The sequence below is a fragment of the Sinohyriopsis cumingii genome, unplaced genomic scaffold, assembly GCF_028554795.1.
Source record: "Sinohyriopsis cumingii isolate HCF-2022 unplaced genomic scaffold, ASM2855479v2 utg001565l, whole genome shotgun sequence".
Lineage (NCBI taxonomy): Eukaryota > Metazoa > Mollusca > Bivalvia > Unionida > Unionidae > Sinohyriopsis > Sinohyriopsis cumingii.
In genome coordinates, this window is record NW_028316020.1 from 225,804 (window position 1) to 241,524 (window position 15,721).

The 15,721-nt window shown below is 34.7% G+C and overlaps 1 non-coding gene across 1 annotated transcript; it reads left to right on the forward strand.

Annotated features, from left to right (window-relative positions):
- Positions 1–14,591: 14,591 nt before the first annotated feature.
- Positions 14,592–14,664, forward strand: Trnak-cuu (transfer RNA lysine (anticodon CUU)). The gene has a single exon. It is a non-coding gene; the product is annotated as a tRNA-Lys (tRNA).
- Positions 14,665–15,721: the final 1,057 nt, after the last annotated feature.

A 15,721-nucleotide genomic window follows, 5' to 3' on the forward strand; every position in this document is an offset into this window, starting at 1 on the left:
GTATATTCACAGCTGCGGATCAGCCGCCCAAGAGACCCCTGCAACTGCGAAGGGAAGTGCCGGATTACCCATTAAGCACACTAAGCACGTGCTTAGGGAACCAGTTCAATATGAACGTACACACACACACCAATTTTTTTAAAAATATTAATTGTTGACGATAAAACTTAATGAATTATATATGACAGTTTCAATCTGCATTTATGGTTATTTTGATTTTGAATGATGGCAACAGTGGTGTTTCCTCACTTTTTAGCTTTTAATATATTGTTTTTGTTTTAGTTTTACATTTTGTATGAAGGGGAATACCATACTATTTTCAGTGCTTAGGAAGGTCTTAAACTCACACTGGTGATGAGTGAGGTGGGGTGTTAAGGGAGGGGTCCCAGAATTAAGTTTTGCGGGGGGGGGGGGTGTAGTAGGAGGGTACTGGACGATTTTGTTGTTGTTTCCATGCTACGGTATCCACATCATCGCAATGGATAATCACCCAATATTTGTATTGAGGAAAACAATGACTGCATTTGATGAAGAGTATGGGAATACGTATATTGTGTTTTTCCTCTAATACGAATGTGATTGGCTTTGCAAACTATCTTGTTTTGTTAATCCTTTAAGACTGTATTTTAATTAATGATCTGGAACCGATACGATGGTCTACGTGGTTAGAGCGTCCACCTCAGACGCGGGAGGTCGCGGGTTCGAATCTCGACCGAGTCATACCAAAGACACACAAAAGTTACTAGTGGCTGCCTTGCTTGGCGCTCAACATTACCAGGTTAATGTTAGGGCTGGTCGGCCTGGTGTCAGGATAATGTGACTCGGAGGGACGTGATGCTACATGCCGGCGGTATGATGACCCAGTGCTAAACATCACTATAAACCGCCACATTGCAGACATCATAGCGACATGACTAAACATTGTTAAAGCAACGTTAAAAATCCAAATCACAAACACACTGCTATATGTTTAAAATTACTTGTGACCTGACGATTTGTCAAGTCATTGTTCCTTACTGACACTGTAATTGAATTCATTTCTGTATGATACTTTGAAAATATAATACATAAAGAATGTTCTTTTGCCGTAATCGTTGTAACATTGATTATACTTTTGGCAATACTTGAAAGAACGATAGCAATCAATATCACCCAAAACAATATTTATCAGTACTCGTGTGTTTTAATATTGATGACAGGCCGACTGACAGAACTGCCGCAATCTACTCAACCCCATAGCCCCAGATAGCTGCATCGTAACTGTGATCTTTAGAAGCCAAAATTCATTTACCTATTGTGGATTTGTATTCTAAAAATAAGCCTATCAGACGTTATCTAATCGTAAATCTAATGCCGCACGTGGCCGACGGCGGATGACCCTTTTCTGACAGTCACGTGCAGTATGTCTTGCCGTATTTTCAGATATAAACAACTCTGCATTACATAATATTGTGTAATTTATGCTTGTTAATTCAATTATATTATCTTTTATATATTACCAGTCTACGCAAAACACCCAGGGCCTTCTTGAGAACAGCTTTTATCATTTTATTCTGTTGTGACGCGTCTTTAAAACTTATAACCTCCAGAAATGAGTGATGCAATGTCTCTCCAAAAGCAGACGGGAGGCGTACAGTCTATTTCTTGATTTCCAGTGATCAACGTGTGCATTAGATTAAGTAAATTATAGTAAAGTAAACATTTTTCCGTCAAACGAATTGAAAGATCAGCAATTGAGAGAGAGAGAGAGAGAGAGAGAGTGATTAGGATTTTTAACGTAGCTTTAAAAAAAAATTCAGTCATATCGCTACGATGTCTGCATTGTGGTAGTTTAGAGAGAGAGAGAGAGACAGAGAGAGAGAGAGTGAGTGTGTGATTAGGATTTTTAACGTAGCTTTAAAACAAATTCAGTCATATCGCTACGATGTCTGCATTGTGGTAGTTGAGAGAGAGAGGGGTCATAGAATGATAATTGTTGCTACAATTTTCTTTAGAAAGAATTATACGGGCTATTTTGATATGATAGTGACGAGTCCGCTTATCTCCTCGGATTATAAATTTGGGGAAACATTATCAACCAGGTCATTAATTTAAATTTGACATAGAAATATCTAAAATTAAACACTGGTTATTAGACATCATCATAATCGGTACAAATATGGAAAGTTACACAAAAATAATATTTCGTAAAATACATCTTCGTTGAGAGGTACTGGAAAGCAATCATTACTCCAGTATTTTTGTACATTAACAAGAAAAGTGAATCAAATCTAATATGTACCTTTTAAAATTTAAAGATGAATTATCATAATTTTTAATAATTTATAAATATAAATTTATACAACACGAAGTCTAAGAGTAGTCATCACATTTGTGCAATATCCTTATTTCCACTTTTCACCGCCTTTTGACACGTGTCATATCCCTCGGTGTTAAAACCCGGTTTGTTCAACTGACCGAAGTGTGATATAACAATATTCGCTATATACACTGTAAGCGAGTATTTCGCATGTCCATTGTTAGCTGTAAAAGCATGTCAATTACAATATGTGACGTGGATGGTTTTTACCCTAAAATTCTATTAAGTTTTCAAAGGATTTACCTGTGGGTTTATGGTTGCAACAATTAGCTACATGTCTGCAGCTTTCTTAATGTGTGATATTCTCGCATCTGTACGGAATGTCACTTTTTGTATATTTATGGAATCCGAATGCAGTCAACCAGGATACACCTGGAAGTTCAGCTTGCCATGTTGTAAGCATTAAATTTCTTCACTGTTCAAAGACTGGCAGGGCATTACAAATTGATATTTAAAAAATACAACAACAACAAAACAAACACAAAAACAGCAGGTGTAAATAAATTTATGCACGGATTACGTATATTGTGGACAAGAGGGAACATGCTCTCTTTTTTGTGCTCTTTAATTGTATATTGAATTAAATACACTAAAATCAGAATCATACTGGTACACTGCAGGTGTTTAACAGACTTTAAAAAAAAAATTGACTTCATGAATCATGAGTTCGAGTAATAAATATTATGGGGACTGTTGATGTATACAGTTCTTGTTTCTTTTACAGAGATCATTATAACCGATTGGGGCCCCGAGTGGCCGAGTGGTCTAAAGCGCTCACCGTTCCAGATCACATCTCACCTCTGTCTGCGTGGGTTCGAGTCCAAGGATCGGCTAGCGTGGGTACGTGGGAAAGCCTGTCAGTAGCTTCTCCTGGGTCGGTGGTTCTTCCCTGGGGTTTTCCAGGGTTCTTCCTCCACAAGTTATACTGGCCGCCCTGTATAGCCTCTCTTGTGCTGAAAAATGGCGTTAAACCCTAGAACAACAACTAAAACCGATTTATAGCTGCGGCAAAAAAATTTATTTATCTTTTAAACCTGAATTAAAAATCCCAATGTAACAAAATTATTTAAATATAAACAAAATTTTAAAGTATAACCATCATGCGACACCCTGGTAAGAGACAGGAATGGAAGGAATAAACCTACAGCTCCTGTCTATTAATGTTAATGGGATTAATAAAGATAAAATATTAAAGTTTCCAAAAGACCTAAAGTATGATTTAATCTTTATTCAAGAAACGCACAATGGTTTTAATAATGAAAACAGAATATTGTGTGAAAGTTTTTTAGATGGCATACTCTTGATGAACGATTACGAAGGAAATGATGTTAAAGGGGGAGTAGCGACTCTTATAAAAAATCAAAGCGGGTTGAATTGGGAAAGAGTAGAGGAAGGAAAATTGTTCAAAGGTAGGCTCCTACATATAGTTATAGAAAAAACTCACTTTATAAATATATATATGCCAGCTAATAGAAATCACAAGAAAATATTTCTAGACAAATTTTCAAAATACCTGGAAAAGTTTTCCATGGAAAATGTAATTATGGGGGGTGGGTGATTTTAATTGGGTAGGTGAAAATATAGACAGGGAAGGGGACCTAGCATCCAACGACATAAGAATCAAACCGGAAATGGAACTTTTCATAAAAAAAACACAATTTAATAAACATATATAGAAGGTTAAACTTATTAAGAAAAGAATACACATATGATTATAAAATAAATAAAGGAAGTAGGTTAGACAAATTTCTCTTAACCAATTACAATGAAAAAACATATAAAAGCTGGGATAGCAAATTTTAAAATTGCAGACCATAAACTTATATATATGACTTTGGAAATTACAAATAGGAAAAGATGGGGAAAGGGAAGGTGGATGCTTAACAACTCATTATTAAAAGATACAAACTTTATAACTGAAATTAAACAGGAAATAGAGAACTTTAAACAAAAAGAAAATATAGATATTATGATAGAATGGGAAACTCTAAAAAAGAAATTTAAAGAAATTTCAATAAAATTCTCAAATATTAAAAGTAAAAAATTTAAAATGGAAAAAGAGGCAATTACATTTCAGCTAAAAAAATAAACAATAAGGAATTAGAAACCAAGCTTAAAAATAGATTAGACGAAATTATAGGGGAAGAATTGAGAGGGAAAGAAATTAGAGCGGGAAAATTTACCCAAATTTATAAAAAGGCAGAAGATCTATATAAAAGGGAAGAAAGAAGGAAGGGGGGAGAAAAAATACTAGACCAATTAAAAGTAGCAGAAAATAAGATAGCAACAGATCAGGGAGAAATCATGGAATATATTAAAAAATTTTACTCTAATTTATATAAATCACAAAACATCACAGGAGACTTAATTGATGAATATTTTTAAAAAATCCCCTGCGAGGTGATATCGTCAGAACATAAAGACTTATGTGACGATTTCATCTCGCAGGAAGAAATAAGAGAAAGTACCCTAACACTAAACAAAGGGAAAGCACCAGGAGGAGATAGACTCTCCGCGGATTTCTATATGAAATTCTATGGAGAGTTGTCGCCCATACTTGAATGGTTATACAATAACATATTACTTAAAAATAACAAAATGCCTGAAACGATGAGGGAGGGAATTATAATATTAATATATAAAGGAAAAGGGGAAAGAGATGATCTAAAAAATTGGAGGCCCATCTTCCTCCTAAATAATGATTACAAGATTTTAAGCAAAATTTTATCAAATAGAATAAAAAAAGGATTGGATCAAATTATTAACATATATCAAACATTAAACATAAGAACAATCATAGATTATCTACAGGAAAATGGAAAAAAAGGCTGCCATGGTACTTTTTGACCAAGAAAAAGCATTCGACAGAATTGAACACAACTATATACAAAAAGTCCTAGAAAAATTTGGCTTCTGAAAAAACTTCCGAAAATGGACTGAAATACTGTACAATAATATAACCTCTAGAGTACAGGTTAATGGAGCCACGACATATAAATTTGATATCCAAAGATCAGTGAGGCAAGGATGCCCACTATCCATGCTATTATACGTAATAGCAATTGAAATGCTAAGTATCAGCATAAAACTCAGCAAAGATATAAAAGGTATAAAAGTTTCAAACATAAAAGATGATGTGAAAATGTTACAACGTGCAGACGATTGCACAAAACTTTATAGAAGATCCTAATTCCTTTAAACACTTAATTAAGGAATTTGAAAAATTCGGCAACGCATCAGGATCGCAAATCAATCACGATAAAACAGAAATCTTAGAGATAGGCAACTGGCGTGGTAAGCACTCAGACTTACCGGCACACCTGTTCAAAAAGACAGTCAAAGCATTAGGAATATATTTTGGAGCAAATGAGGAAAAAGAAAACTGTAAAAAATGGAAAATGAAATTAAAAGAAACGTTAATATCTGGGCATTAACGCCACTATGCATCATGGAACGGGCCCAAGTGGCCAAAACATATATGTATACTAATGTAAATTATATTATGAAGTCCACTGATATAAGTAACGTTACATTAAACAATATAGATAATCAGATAATTAAATACATATGGAACTTTAAATTGCATTATATTAATAAGGAAACCCTATACAGAGCTAAAGAATTGGCGGGGGGGGGGGGGGGAAATTGGTCTACCTAGCCCTATACTTATGAAAATAACCAATATTATTAATAGATTTAAAAAAATAAATGCGGACCCCAAACTACCGTGGGAAGGAATACATACATATTGGTTCGGGTTTATTTTGAGAAATAGGGTAGATATATAACAAACTTACCAAATTGTTAGAAAGCCCGAGGAAATTTAAAAACATCAAAGACTTACTACTTAAATATAGGGATAGGAAGGAATTGTGGGAAATAGAAGAGAAACTTACTTACGATTGGATTAGAAGTGATATAACAGGGAAACTACCATGCAAAATTGAAAAAGAGCACATGTATGTCAATTGGAAGAGAGCATGGGGGCACTGGTCTAAGCTAGGCTCCCTAAAGATTCAGAGCCTCTCCTTCAAATACATGCATGATGCATGGTTGACGGGAGAGACTGCAGCGAGACGGCGCATGGTCAGAGTACCGCGCAAATGTCCGTTGTGTAAAATAGGACCCTTTAGCAAAAAACACACTAATACAATGCACACAGACAAAAGAAGATAGAGAAAGGGTAATAGCAGAAATTAGGAAATATGACACATATAAACCTCAGAATATATTATTTTTAGATGGAAATTTTAATAAAAACACATTGTACAAGATCACAGAGTTTATAGTTACCACAATGAAAGCGTGTGGTCAGGTAATAATAATAGATAAGTAGTATAGGAGTCCTCCATGAGGAAAGTACAGACAAGGACGTTATGGAGCTATGTCACATGGCGCTACGCGAAGTGAACAGGCCCATAAAAGAGTCTGGAAAAAGAACCCTCAAGGAATGGACAAAATAACTTATAGATATACCCTCATTAGATTACCTGTACCCCTCCCTTTATTTCTTTTTCCTCTACACATACTAACATAGTGCAGCTGCAATGCTGCGCCAATAGCCCGAAAGGGAAGACTATTGAGAAATTTTTTTCGATCTTTTGTCATATTTAAAATGGGTGGACATGCTCTAGATGGGAGATATACAACAAATAAATGAAGTATAAACCCCACCTCGGGCAAGGCCTATCCCTTCCTATCTGCGAAAGTGTTTCAGCACACACATACAAACCACTAAGGTTTCAAATAGTTTCTATGGAAAAAACACTTTTCGCCCAAATTTCAAAATTGAATATTTTTCTCCTGATGTGATATAAACAAGGGAGAAAGTCAGGACAACTGGGGATTATTTATTTTGGAATAACTGCTGTTCCTACACGGAAACACAATATAGGAACCACAGACATATAGCACATACACATAGCAAACACGGGACATAGGCGACCCTAGCAAGGTCGACAAATAAAAAGGGAAGGAATTCCGAAAGGGTAATAGAAACCACTTTCGGATGAACAACCCTATAGATACACTAGGGAACTTAGAAATACCCCAATCGAAATTTCTAACGAAGCGGCTTTACAAAATTTCTAAAAAAACAACACAAACAACACACCTTTGGGGATAACAAACACACATAAACCTTTTACAAGCTTTTTCTAAGTTGGGGCGGGGGGCATCTGTCTGGTGCCCCAAAAAAAAAATAAAAAAAAAAAGAATTAAAAATTGTAGTATATATAAGGAAAAGACGGGAAAAAGACACCTTTCTAACATATTTTCTTTCTGACAGTGACCTTTTGTGTTTGTTTATGGTAATGGGCATGTTCTCCTCTTACATCAGTTTAGCTTGATATTCTAAATAGGTTACAACTGTCTATGACACGAGTGGATCTAAATTGTCTTAACACAAGAATTTACGCCAGTTGGATTGTGAGAATATGGCGGTTAGATTTGTTTAAAGCGGCCAACTTTATCTGTTTTATTTTATTTATTGCAAAATATTATTTTCTTTTTTTTTTAATGGAGGGTGCTCTCTTCTGTTTGATCTTTGCAGACCGGGTAGGGAGACCCTCCTGCCCTAATTGTAGATGTTTGCTATATATTATTTGTTTTTCTGTTGCATGGTTTTTCTGATATATATATATATATATATATATATATATATATATATATATATATATATATATATATATATATATTCTTCTTTCTTTTCTTCTCTCCAATTTTTAATCTAGATATTCATCATTCGCTAAGCAGTATTCTTCTGCCATCCTTGCGTTTTCTTCTTCTTTCTGCCTTCTTCTTTTCTATTTCCTCCTAATTCTGTCCTTTTCTCTGTTTTAGTCTGAAGTTATTGTAGTTGCCGTTGTTGATAATTAGGGTATCTGCTCTTTCCTATTTTGTTCGCCTTGTGCCATTCTCTTTGATAATTGTCTTTCCGTATCTTGGTCCTGTGCACTAGTATGTTGCTTTTGTTTTACTATATCTCTATTCTCTGTCATTTGTCCTGCTGATTTTGTTGATGCTGTTGGTTCAAAGTTAGATTTCCCTGCTGTTTCAGTCTCTATTGTTGTTGGTTTTGGGGCTTGTGCCTTTTGTTGTTTCTGTTGTTCGCATTGTTGGTTATTTTGTCTAGTTTGCTGTTGTTGCTGTTGGTTCTCTTGTTGTTGTTGTGAGTGATGTATTTGATCTCTCTGCCTGGTTGGTGTTTTTTGCTGTTGTTGTAATCCAGGTTGTTGTCGGTGTAATGGATTTATTGTTTGTAGCAATCCTCGATTTTTCTCTCGTGCTGGTTGTATTTGTTCTGAGATTATTATTGATGATTGGGCTGGTAATGTTTTTTTCTTTTCTTTTTTGATGGTACTGTTGACATTGTTGTTTTGGATATTGGAAATTTTGCAGTTTTGCTGTTGCTTGTTGTTCTTGTCTCTCTCGACTTTCTTTGGATTCTTCCTGTTGCCGTTCTACTTGTTGTTGTGGTTTCCATTGTTGGGGGTTTGATTCTTTTATTTGCTCTTCTTGTTGTCTTTGTTGTTACTGTTGTTCCTTCTGCCTTTGATTTCAGTGTGGGTTTGTTTCTCTTTTCGTTGGTGGCTTTGTTTTTGTTGTTGTTTTGGGCTGTGCACTTCCTCTATTTGTTCTATGGATATTTGTTGTTGTTGTTGTTGTCGTCTTTGTATTTCTTGTTCATTTATCTTTGTCGTAGTCTCTTGGTTTTGGGGACATTTGTGTGTTGTATGTCCAGTTGGTTGGCATCTGCTGCACTTTCTGTGATATATATACCCTTTGTACCACGATTTGGTCAAACAACCATGTAGGAAAAAAGCTCATTTTACTTCCGTCAAATTGCTTTTTTCTATTTCCAGAATTTTTGTGCCGTAGTATACAGATGTCGAGAGGATTGTATCCAGTCGTGATGAGATAACTTTTATCTTCAATTTTTCATCAAATGTTTGGACTGTAGCCTCAAAGGTATTTCTAATGGAATGTCCGACAGGTGTAGCTCTCAAGTTTGATTTTATATTTTACGCAGAATTGGTGTAGGTTCTTTAATCAAAACTTTTTCTCCAGCGATCTGAATTTCTCCATAAGGTAGTACTGATTTTTCCCTTTATTATTATCATGACATTAAATGGGGTTCAACAAAAACCCTCTCTCTCCGATGCAACCACCCTCTTAATCCAAAAAACTGTATGACCCGGATAGTGAATATTAAAAACAAGTGGCGCGAGATATAAAGCTTGTGGGTGGGGTCGGCTATTTAAAAAAAGAATCCTAACAAAACTCAACAAACCCTGTTCTGCACAGTCAAAATGTTGCTTTGTCATTAAGTTAATAAATATAAAAAAATGCAATAAAATAAATATTTACCACCAGGAAACAGTGTCGAAAATAGTATGATTTAATAGATTTCCTAAATGCAGTTGGACGACAATATTACGCTTATTACGGTTGTTGGATGCAAACACGTACGTGGTGATCTTCTTCGCTAACCACGGTTCCGACATGTTAATCTGTATATAGGTTAACATATCGGAACCTTGGGTAACGAAGATGACATCGCAATTACTATAGTAACCATTGAATCGCGATACTTATTGTATTTCGAAAATCGCGTCGTTTGTAATTAAAAAAGAAAGCTTTAGTACTTGAGGCGGATTGGGGTGGGGTGAGGTGGGCTAATATCAGGCGCCGGCTCCATCCCTACCCCAAAAATGAGAGGGACACAACCAGAACGTTTCCTAAGATAATATACTCTGGAAACGCTTAAATTGAATGAGCTTCCAGGGACCTCGAATGGTGTGTGTGTGTGTGTGTGTGTTTTACAGATTCCTCGCCTATTTGTTTACGCTCTTTCGTACCCCCTTCACCCTGCTACCCGCCACCCCACCGCCACCCCGTAAAACGATATTTCTGGAGTACTCTGATTGTATTTATATTACATCTCATACAGACTGTGTCATATACTCTGATAGTATCTAGGTCTCTGCCCATTACAGTATACATTGCATTGTATCGCATGGAAACTGTGCCATATGCTCAGGCGAACAATGAATATATTAAAGATATAAAAGTATATAAGAATGCTTTCAAATATTTATACGCTAGTCGCATTTGCTGCGTTTTAACAAATGGAAGATAAACACAATATAAATCTTACAGAAATGTCAACATAATGCCTTGGAGAAAGTAACGGTGCGCAAAAATGGCTATCCTCGGGCGGACTGTCGCTTTCAGATCCAATATATCCAGATAAGTCACAATAATAGAGCTAGACACAATGCGTTTACATACGGTGTATTTAAAAATGCGATAATTTAAACGGCAACACACGTGCGCAGGTTCTAAAATACCCTTCATTCACTTTTACATAACAAATCATATCGAATATAACATTTGAAGATAATTTAAATGTACAGTGTAAATAGGGTTTATTTATATCATTGCACGTGTATACTGTAATTGGTTTATTTATAATCTTGCACATGTACACTATAATTATATTCTATTTATATCCGTTCACATATTTTAAAACCAACTGAATAATTGGACAAGTTAATGTAGTTGTCAAAAATAGCCGTAGTCTGAGAAAACCCAAAATTCATCTAACATTAAAAATTAAATCTGTTTACAAATCCCATAAGTTCAGCTACTTTCTTTGCTTGGCGTTGTGCTTTATATTTATAAAATTTAAAAATTGCATTTAGCTCCCCATTTGCATCGTGATATATTGGATTGGCGATACGATATATCGTGCAGCAATTAAAAGAATATCATAATTACTAACACATATCGCGATATTAGTACCTCCGTAGGTAATATCTAATAATATAAATCGCAATCATTTCGCCTCATCACATTTTAGAGATTCTTTAACTTTAGCGTAGTAGCGATTTACAATTTTGGCTATTTACTGATCAGCCCAGATAATATAGTCTTTTGATGGTTGTTTTAGCCTCCTTGAGATAAAAGTGATATATGCTAGGATACTATGTACATAACTTCAAGACATATCAAGTGTGATCCTTTAATTTCAACATGAGGTATTATCACACAGCATGCTACATGAATGGCTGACAGCTATAAGAGGTATTGCTAAAAAAAAGTAATTAAAATATCACACAGCATGCTACATGAATGGCTGATAGCTGTAAGATATATTGCTAAAAAAAAGTAATTAAAATATCACACAGCATGCTACATGAATGGCTGATAGCTATAAGATGTATTGCTAAAAAAAGTAATTAAAATATCACACAGCATGCTACATGAATGGCTGACAGCTATAACATGTATTGCTAACAAAAAGTAATTAAAATATCACACAGCATGCTACATGAATGGCTGACAGCTATAACATGTATTGCTAACAAAAAGTAATTAAAATATCACACAGCATGCTACATGAATGGCTGACAGCTATAACATGTATTGCTAACAAAAAGTAATTAAAATATCACACAGCATGCTACATGAATGGCTGATAGCTATAAGATGTATTGCTAAAAAAAAGTAATTAAAATATCACACAGCATGCTACATGAATGGCTGACAGCTATAACATGTATTGCTAACAAAAAGTAATTAAAATATCACACAGCATGCTACATGAATGGCTGACAGCTATAACATGTATTGCTAACAAAAAGTAATTAAAATATCACACAGCATGCTACATGAATGGCTGATAGCTATAAGATGTATTGCTAAAAAAAAGTAATTAAAATATCACACAGCATGCTACATGAATGGCTGATAGCTATAAGATGTATTGCTAAAAAAGGTAATTAAAATATCAATATGAGCATTAAAGAAAAAAGTAACATTCAAAAGTTTTGTCTGTTTCTGTTTTGTTATGGAAGGCTACATATAAAGCGACGCTTGTCAAGCGATTCATATCACATAGTCATCATTTAACCTTTTGGAGAAATTGTTTTAAATCTGTAGCAAACTATAATTATTTTTTTTTTTAAACTCAGACCCACATTTCATCTTGTCAAGATAAGTTAAGGGGTTTCAAGGTTTTGTATCTTCTGTTCCATTTTTTATTATTTTGGTTTGTGCAAATACACTTTCAAGTATACAATTTTTGCGTATTTGTTACTGTTGTGAGCGGGGTGGGGATGGGGAATGGAGGATTCCATTCAAAGGAGAGGGGTTGAAAAATATTGAATAAAGTTTAGATGAAAAAAATGGTTTCACTCTGAAGCAATCTGCTCTTAGAATAAGGAGAAAACAAAGTTTGGGAAAACAAACCCATCTTCCAGGTAAGTAAAAGATTGTATTCTAATATGAATTACGCAAACTCCATTAACATTTGACTTTCTGCAGAATTTGGTTTCTCCCACAGTGTAGAATGTTAAAAATTTTGATCTACATTTTAGTTTATCAGTATATTATATAAATGTTGTGCAATAGTCTGATCATTTGTGGCTATTATTGACAAAAATAATTAGGAAATCAAATTACTATCATTATTGCTACAGTCATACTACTGCAGACACAATTACTACTAATACAGCAATACTACTACTACTGGGAGTACGATGACACCACCATGAAAACCAACAGCAACTACTACTACAATTAACGAGTGGTTTCTTACTGGTTTAATTACTCATCTGCACAATGGGCCTATCACTCTGAGAAACACTTAGCTGCACTACTTGTAAATTCTTCCGCCACGTGACATGAGCTAATAAACTGCCGATTATTTGTTTATGTGTTTTTCACACTCCAATTATACTTAAATTGTACCTTGACAAATTGATTTGAAAATTACGATGTATATTGAAAGCATTAGTTGATATGCTCCTTGGTTTAACTGAATTAATACTATTTAATTTGACAAATTTCCTGGGAAGTGAAATACTGTAATTGACTTATTGAAATCTTACGTAATACCGGTCTCATATACACCTGTTCGTAAACCCGCCCCCTTCAGTATATTACAAAATTATCAAGCATCAAGGCAACAGGCTAGCAATGTCCCTACGTTTTTCACAAGTACACGTTGGAAAGTTTGGGGTCTAATAACCTGGGGTGAATCCTGTATTATTATTATTATTACATACGGGTCTTACATGATAGAGCAATCTTTCTATAGGATGAGAAAGGTTAGATTGACCCAGCGTCGAAAATCCTCTCAGGACCATCCACTGCAGAGCTCATGGTCTAAACAATTGCCCCTCCCCACCTCTTCTTCATAAATATGATGCTTTGTAATGGAGATATCAACCGAAAACGAAGATCCTATAAACTCAGGTTAGTCTTAGTGGGGATTTAAAATTAGTTTTCATTGATATATGCCGATTTTACACAAGCAAAACGTTCTTATTTTTTGGGGTCATTTCAACAGGAAACACAGAAATATCTTGGTTAGCAAGTAGTTTTCCATGGACATGTTCGCGACGCCCCTCTCCCACGTTTAAAATAGAAGCATGCGTCTTCGTATTCCGAACGTACGGTGTTGCCACTTGGATTTAGCCTTTTACAATACAATTTGAATACAATACACTAGTTAAAAACACGTCAGTTTATAATGTGAAATAATTGAATATAAAGCCTTTTAAAATAAAATTTAAGTACAATACACCAGTTAATAACACGTCAGGAAACAGTTACATTTTCTGATATAAATCCTTTTTTTTAAAAAAAAATTAAGTACAATACACTAGTTAAAACACGTCAGGTAACAATATAAAATATTTTAATATAAAGCAGCTAGTGGTACAAGGTAAAATATAGAAAATGAAAGTAGTGCACGTCTTAACTGAAGAAAAAGAAAAACCATGGTGAACAAGGTTTCCAGTGATGTAAGAACGATAACTCTTATATATTGCTCTAGTTGGTACACATGCGTTGCCTTTCTTTCTTAGATTTCCGTCACGCTGTTGTCCGAAATTTTCTTTATACATTATGGTGACAGCGTTTATTGGAAAATGTAGTACATAGTTTGAAAAAATCATGCACAAAATGAACGCTACAAGTTTGCTAGGTTACCATGCCGTTATCAACCGTCGATCACGTTACATAACCTAAACTTTGGCGATAATACAAAAGTTCTCGGTCCTCAGTCAGTAGAAATGAAGAACTGCACCCAAAAGAACTCAAAAATATTACTTAAAATCCAAAGAACAATACAATTTAATAAATAATAAAATACCCAGGCTATTAAAAATTGTTTAAACGAAGCATTCGATATAAGGAATTTGATGATATTAGTGTGTTGTAAGCCCGGTTAGCTCAGTCGGTAGAGCACGGGACTCTTAATCCCGGGGTCGTGGGTTCGAGCCCCACATCGGGCGCTATGACTTTTTTTTTTTTTTTCTTCAAGTATTGTTTTAATTAAAATTTGCTATCATTATATGATTCCCTTTGTTTCTTTACATAAATTTAACATATTTACTGCCACCCAATTTATTTTTGTCACGATATTAAGAAAAAGTACTATAAAATAACAGGAGATGCCACGAGTACAGTAAAAACGAAAGAAAGAAAGAACTTAATCCATTTATAGTTATTTTCTTTGCTTGAAAGATCGTATTCTTATGATACCAATATTGTAAAAAATTTCCGTCTCGTAATGATCTATGCAGTAATTAGGTCGGCGGTTGTTCTTAATAAGCATATTATTTCTTTTTATTTGGTTTAGCTTATCCTATTTAGGTACTTTGATTCTTAGCATATTCGCATTAAAATTGTTCTGTTTTAAAGCAAGTGTCAGTGATGGTATGAGAAATAAACAATGGACAAAAATGACACGAATACATTTTTTTTTTTTTTTCAAAGGAGTGGGGAGGTCCAAAGTTCGTAATTGAATAATTGTTTTTAGCTGGCACTCAGTCATATCTATATTTAAAAAAACAAAACAACTTTTGTGAAATATTACTATCTCTGCCATTTTGTAACTTGACAATTGGCGTGTTCCTTACGTCATTCTGAACCAACCCAGGGGAAGGTACGTCACCGGAGAATATTTTTTAAAGCTGAAATGATTTCCGGAACAAACAGGATGTTGTTGTTGTTGTTGTTGTTGTAGGGTTTAACGCCATTTTTCAGCACAAGATAGGCCATATATGGCGGCCAGTATAACTGGTGGAGGAAGAACCCTGGAAACCCAGGAAAGAACCACCGACCCACGAGAAGCTACTGGCAGGCTTTCCCACGTACCCACACTAGCCGCAAACAGGATGAGCCCCATCAATTATATATATATATATATATATATATATATATATATATATATATATATATATATATATATATATATATATATATATATATATAAAGAATGTGATCGAAACTGATGTATAATGAAAGAGGCAAGGAAAAAACGATTTTGATCTCATCCTTCTTTGGATT